Here is a 10,859-nt window from a genome sequence, read left to right as displayed (position 1 = left end):
AAAAACAACACAAAAAGATAAATAAGTTTGACAAAAGAGAAGATAAAACCTATTCTTGTGAAAGTGAACCCGCTGGAAATGGTGTGGTCACAACGTTTTGACGACAGAAAAATGATAACATCCGACGTCTGGTAGACGTGTGCTCTCGCCGTAAAGTGTTGATATTGGTCTCCACCTCGGTTATTCGTGAACTCATCTCTTGTTTGCTTTTAACAATGTCGTCCAACCGCAGAATCATTTGACGGTTGGGTTCATTCATTTGGTTCAAAATTTGTTGCAAATTAATTTGATCATCAACATTATGCTCTTCAACATGCTCTTGTGTTTGTGCTTGGGCTCCAACATGCTCCTCCTCCTCACCCTCTTCTTCTTCATCATCATCACCCTCTTCGGTACCTAAACCTTGAGAGCTAGAAGCTCCTCCACCCGTGCGAACATTAAGGTGCTTAACACGTTCTTCATAAGATATAAACATGGGGGAACCTTCTCTAAGCAATAAATTGGCTCGAAGAAGAGCCGGGATATCCAAAAGAGGTAAATTTCCATGGTAAGTGAGGTTTTGAAAATCCGCCAGTTCACCATGTGCTCCCATAACAATCCCGGTAATAAAATTTCCCAAAGGTGCTTGCGTAGTGTGGGATGCGGAGGCACGGTGTAAATTTTCGAATAGCATGCCAATGCTATCAAATTGAAGACCGTTAAATAGACAATCAAGCAAAAATAAATCCCTAACTTGAACTTTAGAACTCTCAACCCTTCCAAACAAGGAGAAAGGTAAAAACTTATTAAAGTAGAATATACAATTATCCTGAATCAACTTGCTAGAGGTGTTCTTAGGGTAAAAAGTATCTTGGCCGGTCAAAGCATGCCAAATGGTGTGTGTATCAATTTCCTTAGGCTTTTGAACAAAATTACTAGTAGGAAAACCAAACATCTCACCCATTGATGTATAATCAAGTCTATAAGTAATACCATTATTACTAAAGGTGATAAATCTCTTCCTCTTAGCATACTTCAAAGTGCGGCATAATCTAACATCTTTAAATAATTATGAGTAAGTTATTAAAAACTGTTTCAAAATACCCGTAGCACCCAAAACAAAAACCCGTAATCAAATGACCTAAGGAACTTTCTTAGTGGTTGAAACAGAAGCATGGACTTAATTGTCAAAAAGTAATCCAATGCTAATCTACCACGAAACCCTTAAAGATGTAATCCAAAATGAACAAATAAATCCTGACTTCGAATCCTTTACCTTTTTAACATGCCCAAAAAGAAAATAGGATAAAAATTTATTAAAATAGAAATTACTATTATCCTTAATGAGCTTGCTATAAGTGTGCTTGGAATTAAATTCATCTAATACAACTTCATAAATTTAACTTAAATCCCTAAATGTAATCATCTCATTCTTTTTAGCATAAGAAAGAGTAACCAATACAATAATGTCAGTTTCACTATGCCCTATGTCCATAAAAGTGATTGTACCGCTGCCCGTCCTCATCTGAAATAATGTTGAATGGATCAATATTCAATATGCAAACAATTATTAGATGTAGAGGAAACCTTGTGAGTAACCTTCTTATGTCTAGGCATGGTGTTTAAATGTCGGATTTATGAGAGAAAAATATAAAAATTGTGAGAGAGATAGAAAAATAAAGGGTAGGTATGGAGTTCGTGTTAGGGAAACAATTATGTTGGATAGGTAAAAATTTGGTAAAAAGTAAAGGTGATATGGTGTGGAATTGATTGTGGAAAAAGAAAATGTGTCTAAAATAGAGTTGATGTAATGTTTGTGTAAGTGATAAGGGTGAATATAAGTGTTTAGGAACTAGTGTAGGAATAGGAAAAGGTTGATAATTTGTTCAAATTCGTGCCTATAACCCTGCCTACAGGTCGCGTGTCGCGACCGAGATTCCGAAATCTCAGTCATGACACGAGCTTTTCAATGAGAATTATTTCTCCTGAAAGTTCAGTCTTCGCTGTTCGTGTAGGGATTATGAAATCTCTACCGAGATTCTGGACCTGGTAGCTTATAAAACGCGTACTTTAACTCCGCATTAACTTATTCTTCTTGCAATTATGTCCTATTAATAAATGTATTAATACCTGTAACTTAAAAACACAAAATAAAACATTAAATGAAAGGAAAACCAAAGGTTTAACCTTATTAAATTCTGATTAATGAATTGAATTGAATGTATCATAAATGATCATTAATGTTCATAAATGATCATTAATTCTTTAAGTGAATTGAATTTAAACATGAATGTACATTAATCTTAAATGGTTAATAATTATTATTACTTATTAACATTTATCATTCAGATATACAGATTCATTTGAAAACTTATAGATTAAACATACATTATTCATAACAAAAGGTTCAAACATGAAACCATATTGAAATTTTATTGAATGAAAAACATATGTACAAATGAATAGAAAGAACATATATACAATTTAAAATTTAAACAAACCTATTGACATAAATATATACAAACTAAAACAAAACAAAATCAAATGGTATCCTGTTGAATTGGAATACGCATTGCACGGGCCCGATTGATCATTGCTTGTACGAAGATCTGTCTTTCCTCAAGAGAAAGAAATCTTGGTCCGACTCTAAAACACACGCTTGACAAGTCCCTCACTTTCAAGGAATTCATAGTCAAGAGCGGAAAATGGTTCCTTATCAGTTTATGGAACCGAAACTTATCCTTTTATTCCAAGGATAATTCCACAGATAATGTTCCCGAACCCAATCTTTCGGTCCTTGGATCGTGATGCGGCAATTAACCCCTCCATTAAGATTTTTGAGGAATTAACTGTGTTGCCTTGGAAGATGTCTCCTAACACATACAATTAAAAGAGGAAATCATGTTTGGAAGAAAATATGTCTGTAACTTTTTACTTGAAAGAGTGCGAAGAATATCAGAATTCTGATAGAGATGAAAATGAAAGTAAAATAATTATGATCTTCTCTTTAAAATATATAGTGGAACAGAATGAATTAATGTGTCTGTTAGGAATGAAATGGTGTCAAGTTGTGCCTTTTAGGGTGAAAAACTGACAAAATTTTCGAATTTTTCAGCAAAGGATGTAAGAATAGTGGAGAAACGAAGGTGACAGGTCGTAATAACGACCGTGTCGTGACGGAGATTCCAGAATATCGGTCGCGACACGCTTTACCCATCCATGGTAAAGGCTTGTCGAAACCTCCTTCGCTCGTCTCGGTAGAGATTTGATAATCTCGGTAAGTTCAGAAATTGCCTAGCTATTCCTGAATAAAACCTAAACTTGAAATCTCTACTGCGATTTCTGGAATCTGAACGGAGATTCCTGAAATTTCATTAAACACATAAAAATTTTCGGAAAATCAATTAAAAACATGACTTTAATGAATTTGTATTGAATAAAACTTAGTTGTACACAAATCTAAAAACTAAAAACTAAATAAAAATAAAATCATAAAAATAAACAAATGTAAATTAAATTTGAAAACAAATAAAAATAAAAATAAAACAACAAACAAGATTAAAGATAAACAACAAAAGATATGAAAACTAAGTAATTAATTCTCATTGTATACGTCCACTGATTCAATTGCTTGAATTGGAGCGCGTTCGTACTCAAAATATTTTATCAACTAAATATAGTCTTGTCCATTTTAACTTACCTGGAAATATATTATTATTATTATTATTATTTCGTTTCTTTTTTTAGCATTTTTTTAGCGTTTTCTCACATTAAGGATCTAATGATTTCGGTTGAATGCCTGAACTTCTAGTTCTGTGCACGAACAAAAACTACGCACATGAACGAAACTTTCAAAACTATATTAAAAGTATACAATTCCTTCCTGGCGGATAAGATAATTTCATCCTACTTCTGATATATCTGTCTGAGAAGAGTTGATCAGTTGTTTCTTAGAGAGATAAATGTAGGTGTTTTAAGGAAATGATAAAAAGGGAAATTATTTGGGTTTAGTGTTGGAATTGATATTTTTTTAACAAAGAGATATGATGTTCTGGTGAAGGGCTAAGTTTATAGAAAAGAGTTAAAGTGTTTTGGGAAAAGGTAAATTTTTATGGAATAGTCATCTGTCACGTCTGATATCCCGTTTCAAAAAAATTCTTTCCTTTCTGATGTATTTGCATGTAGAATTTCTTTTCTGTAGACTCTTTATGTGCATTTATATTGATGATCAAATCTCCAGTTTATCTTTGAAAAAAACTTAAACGTTAAATAACAATGCAAACGTTAAATAACAATGAGGATTTAGTCCTAGTGACCATCCTCAATAAATAAAAAACTATAAAATAAATAAATACATATATTATAAACCAAGGTTCGGAATAAAACACGAAAAGTATAAATTTTTATTAAACAAATGGCGTTCCCTGGCAACAGCGCCAAAAACTTGTTGAGCGATTTCCGCAAGTGCACGGTTTCGCTTATAGTAATAAAAAGATATCGAACTCACAGAGAACGCTTTTTAACGAAAACTTATTTTAATTCAGTTTAATTCACGTATTAGGTTTATAATATAGAAAATCGTTAATTGAATTTCGTTTTGAGATTGAATTAATAAGAATCTGATTGGAAAATATGTAGAATGTTAGAAATCAATTATGTTTTGAGTATAAATTACAAAACATAAACGTTTAGTGTTTAAAATAAGAGAATAATTGTACTCGTTTGCATTAAGCAAAGAAAACAACTTTAAACTTTGTAAAACTTATAAATGTGTAATAACGTAAACTCCTTCAATTAAAAGGCTTTGAACCGCAGACGATCTTCCTACTGTTGGGCAAGATCACTACCTTAATCAAATTAATACTTATTTCTGATAAGCCGACCTAACGATCATATCGTCCGTAAGAATGAATTTGCCCAAGTGTTCAACAAAGTTTTCTTGTAAAGATATTGAATTTAACTACGTTTTAATGAAAACACCAGAACTCACTTCGGATCATTTACCAAAGTGCTACATAAAAATATATTGAATTGCATGAACTTTATTAGATGAAGTGTGAATTGATACAAGTTTACAGAGAATAAAAACCATGGAAGCATTCAAAACGACATTGGAGTTCCGGGTCATCAATCCTTTCTTCAAACCTCGTTAGAGTTTTGTCAGGCTCCGGGGTCGAATCCGCTACTTAATCTTCTCACTGAATCTTCGGAATAAAGATTGTATTTCTACTACCAAAATTTAAACTAGTCTTCGAACAGATCTTAATCTAAATCTAATTGCTACTGTGTTTGTAATTAATTTAAGAACAATGTGTACATCAAATTGCTTTTACAGAAATGAAATCTAATCTCTGACTCATTTCTGAGTCAGAGTTTCTGCATAAATTATGCACTCTTCTCAATTAATCTAACTCCCTACAACTCTGAAATCAATTCTCTATTTATAGATGTTGAAGAGTCGTGTCTAAGGGCCGTGTTCGCTGCGAAGAGATGTTTCTATCCACCCGAACGGACGCATTTCTTTGAAATTAAACATATGAAGGATGTGCTGCAGGAATTTCTGATGTTACCGAGATGGGAAAATCTCTACCGAGATTAGGGGAGCAATTTTTATCCTTCGAAACGAACAGGCGAAGTGCCTGAAAAAGGGCTGTCACGACCGAGATTAGGGAATCTCGTTCGCTACCCAGAATCTCTACCGAGATTCCAGAATCTCTGCCCAGATTCGGGATGTTCCTCTCGGTTCTGACTCCATTCCCGTCTTCCTCGTATCGGTGTGCTTGAATTCTTTGTCTTTTTGGCTCGTAACTTAGGGTTTTTTCCTTCGTTTTTGACTTGTTTTTGTTCCTATTTGGATTTTACCAAATATTTAGGTACCTTGCATGAAAGAAACATATTCGGACGTAAAAGTACTCTAAATAGATATAAAAAGCACGATTTCATAGCAAAACTGATGTAAATATTAATTATATTTTAGGTATATTTTGGGCTTAACACATATATTTGGGCCCCCTCATTCCCTACCATCTCAGTTACTATTTCGTCCTCCGATTCCAAGTCCTATCTGCGACCCAATAGGTTCTTACCGCTACTAAGCGTATATATTTATTGGAATTAATTGAACCAGATAAATTTCAACTAAATATATAACGGAATGAGTTCGAAGAATGTTAGCAAAACTGTAAACATTCCCCAGAGCGATAAGAGGCTAGGTTGATACTGACGTTTATCTCTCTGTATTAGATCCAGTAAAATTTCTATCATTCATCAGCTATATCTTTAGATGAATTTGTAACTATGAAATATGACGAGTTACATATAATGAGACATCTATTTTACTTATCCATGTAGAATTAACTTTAAGTAGATAGGTTAAGTAAAATCCCGACTTCTACTCTTAATCATATCACCTTGCGAGGATTTCGAGTTAATTCTTCACATGAGGCCATTATTTTATGTGATACCCAACGCCTGCTCGCGCACACCCTATAGAGAAGAGATCAAGTTCTACAGATGTCACCATATCTCTTGTCATCATTAAGGGATTTGGCTTTGGTTATTTGTTTCTAATCCGATCCGCACTAGAATGATCAACCATCTTTCCTCCATTTTAAACTCTAGAGCCTCCAAATGAATGAAGCCTTAAAGAATTTAGGAAATTGAGGCATGTGTAGGATAGTTAAACAATGTTTTTAATGGGAGCCACTAAAAAGGCACCACTCAAAAACTCAAATTCGTTCATTTATGTGTTCCTCATAAAAAAAACCATTCAATCGATACATGGCATCATATCTAATGAGAATGATGGTTGCACAAAATCCTTAATTTCATACTTTACATTATTCACCTTTCTGAACTCTGCTAATTAAATTTAGTAGTAGGATCGATGTTCCTGACCCCATGCCTTTGATATCATGTTTGTTTGTCTTACATTATGCAGAGAAAGAACCTTGGTTAAAGTAAGAAGATTTTTACTCACATCACCTACAAAATTGATATACTGGTCTATCTTTTTACTAATATAATACTTCATATTATAAAATACACAAATTTTAGTTTACAAAGTTTCTTAAAAATAACTACAAAATTATATTCGTGTCCATACAGGTATAAAAAGATAAGATGTAATATTTTGTTTTCTTAAAATGTGTGAAATTACCTATATGATATGTGTAATTATGGCGGCAACATTTTAATTTTATTTAGGCTTAATACATCATTTGCCCCCTGAACTTGTTCAAAAAGCTTGATTGGCCCCCTAAACTTTCAAAGTGTTTCAATAGCCCACTGAACTTGCATAAAATATTCATTTAGCCCCCTGAACTTGCGTAAAATTTAATCAATTGATCACTCGGTTGCAAATAGTAAGTTAAATACGGAAAATATAGTACACGGATCTTAAAAAAGTAAAACAATCAAGATCGGAGTATTGTAGATGTAATATTAGAAAATACAAGGTCTATAGTTGAGCAAATAATTATTTCATTTTTACTCTATTTTTGAATTATGTAATAACATTCTAAGACATGTGGTATACATCTTCCGCATTTAACCTATTTTTTTCCAACCGAATGATCAATTGATTACATTTTACGCAAGTTCAAGGGGCTATCAATATACTTTGAAAGTTCAGGAAATGATGTATTAAGCCTTTTATTTATGATCTCTTAAAAAGTGAATCTATTATCACAATGAATCTATCAACGACAATATCATTAATCAATATTATAAAATTGAAAAATTTATTTATCTTTTCCCTAATATAATACTGCATATTATATAGTATAAAATTTATAGCTAATACTTTTTCTTAAAAATAGATAAAAAAAAATCATATTTGCATGGTACATATACATAATTAAAAATATTTATATTTATTTTCTAAAAGGTAAAATAGTAAAATCGGTATGTGTATAATACGTGGACATAACGAAAAATATTTTAATTATATTTATAATCTTTTTAAAAAAGTGAATTTATCGATACAGACAACATAATAGATAAACCTAAAAAAAATTAATAAACTAATTTAGGCTTAATGCATATATACACACCTTAAACTTGGCAAGTTTTGCCTAATGGCACCCTAAATTTTTAAAATAACCTATCACACACCTATAGTTGCCTTTAAAAACTATTGCAGACCTATACTTGACTTTAAAAACCTATCACACACCTATAGTTGGCTCATTCGGACCTCCTACACACAAAATCGTTGATTTTTCGTCTTTGACGGATGAGGTGGCATACCGATCGAACTCCCGCGCTTTTCTTTTTTTTTCTATAACACGCATACCATCTCGTTCGTTAAAGACGAAAGATCAACGATTTTGTGTGTAGTGTTGAAACACCTTTCCACATAATTTTGATTTGACAAAATTGTTTAAGTGTAATTAAAAATATTCTAAACACACTAAGTTTAAATGCTTTGATTTATTCTACTAATGTGTTTGTTCAATGTTGAGTTAAATTGTTTATAAGACATAAAGATTAAAAGGCCCAAAGCCCAATACGGAAGTCAAAGCCCAAGTCAAACAGTTCAAGGCAACTCGGCCCGCGTATGTCAAAATGCTGTCGTTATGTACAAAACGCAGCTCAGCGGAAGAAGGATCTAGAAGACCTTTGTTGAACAACTTCGGGACGAAGCTGCTGAGTTGAATCGACAAAGAGTACAAGACAGTAGCTGAGCAAGAACAACTTCCAGACAAAGTGTTTCTACTTTGGGTAAAGTTCAGAAGACACAGAACGCTGTCTAGTTGACCTTACCATAAATGGAGAGACAATCTGCCAAGCTGACTAAAAGCTGCTCAACACTGACCGAGGACAGAAGATACTCAAATCTGATTGGTCGAGAGCTCTGAGCAAGACTGAGTGACAACGACAGGAAGCCGTTTCCCTCCAACGGTTATTTCGAAATTCGAAATGACCGATGACTCAGACGTCTCTATAAATAGAGGCCTTCAGTTGCTTCATTCTATACAGAACTTGAACAAGCCATTACGCTGACCAAAATTCTACTCAAAGTTCTGCAAGAAAAAGCAAAGCAATCTTACACCAAATTTCATATCTTTCGTGTAAAAGTCTAGAGTGATTATTCAATCATCTAAGGTGTCTTAGCAATTGTTGTTTAGGACAAACACTTATCATTTCTAGAGATTAGAAAAGAGAGGCTGAGTACTCGGTTATAGTACTCAGCGAGAGATTAGGAGTGAGTAGAGGTATAGAGGAAGGTACTCTTGTTATACTCAGCTTCTAAGTTGTAAAAGGTTTGATGCTCTACCGTTAAAGAGCTCAGTAGAGAATTCGAAATCTCGGAACGTGTTCCGAGGACAGGACGTAGGCTTGGAGGCCGAACCTGGATAAATCTGCTGAGTAATATCTTTCTAACCTTAAACTCCTTAATATATATATTGCTTGCTTAAACAAAACTGACCAAGTAAAGAGGTCAAGTTGAGTTGTGCGCATTGAATATGTGAGCTCAGGAATAGACCCTAAGTACTATCTCCTGACTCAAGTAAAGAAACTGACCTAGTCACCAGTTGACTAAGCCAGTGTCTTGCTATTCACTCAGCGCCGCTGTTAAAACATTTTTCCTGAAGAGAAAGAAGTCTGCCCTAAAGAAAATTTTTAAATAGTTCCTAACCCCCCCCCCCCCCCTTTGGAACTATACTTGTAACATTATAAGGGACCAACAAGTGGTATCAGAGCCTAAAAGCTCACTGTAAAAGGTTTAACCACCTTGAGCTGATCCCCACTATGGGCAAAAACAACACTCGGTTTCTCCCAGGAAACCAAACAACTCAGATCTTACCTGAGGGGCTGTCCATTACTCGGCCTCCCCTATTCTTCGGGTCTAACTATACCTTCTGGAAGAATAGGATGAAAAATTTCATTCAGGCTACAAATATGAGTGCCTGGCTGTCCATAGTCCAAGGCCCATTTGTACCTGTCGAAGTTGTGGCTGGCCAAACAGTTGTTAAAGCTGAGGCCAAATGGACAGAGGATGATCTCAAGAAGCTACAAAATCACGCTTCGGCTATAAACATGCTTCACTGTGCGCTCGATGCTGCAGAATATAATAAAATTTCAGGTTGTGAGTCGGCGCAAGAGATCTGGAAGAAGCTAGAGGTCACCTACGAAGGAACCAATAAAGTAAAGGAGTCCAATGTGAACCAGCAGATGAGACTGTACGAGCTGTTCGAAATGAACGATGATGAGGGAATATCTGACATGAATGCAAGGTTTACAAACATCATCAATGAGCTCAAGAGACTTGGGAAGATCTTCACTGAGGAAGAACAAGTCAAGAAGATTCTTAGGAGTCTTCCTAAAAACTGGCAAGCAAAGAAGACAGCTGTTCAGGAAGCTCAACACTTAACCACCTACAAATATGATGAACTCATCGGCTCATTGCTGATCCATGAGATCTCAATGAAGAATTTCGAGGTGAAGGAAAAGTCTGAAGACAAGAAGCAAAAATCTCTTGTCATGAAAGCTGACTCCACTGATGGGAGCTCAACAGATGATGAAGAGATGGCTATGTTCACAAGGAAGATAAAAAGGCTGTTCAGAAAGAATGACAAATATTCTAAGAAGCCTTACAGAAAGTTTGATAAGTATAAAGCTGAGTCCAGCGATAGCAAATACAAGAAGGACAACTCAAAGCCCATTACATGCTTTGAATGTCATCAAACTGGCCATATCAAGTCAAGCTGCCCCACGCTGAGGAAAGAAAGGAAGAACGGCAAAAAGGAAATGGTGGCAACATGGAGCGACAGTGATGAGTCTTCATCATCAGAAGCTGATGCCACTGAGTCAGCAAAGATCTGTTTTATGGCTGACGAACTTGCTGAGCCGTGCGTCTCTGAGCATGGTGACCC

Source organism: Euphorbia lathyris, chromosome 10 (assembly GCF_963576675.1).
Source record: "Euphorbia lathyris chromosome 10, ddEupLath1.1, whole genome shotgun sequence".
Classification (NCBI taxonomy): domain Eukaryota; kingdom Viridiplantae; phylum Streptophyta; class Magnoliopsida; order Malpighiales; family Euphorbiaceae; genus Euphorbia; species Euphorbia lathyris.
Note: the sequence above shows the minus strand (reverse complement) of the source record.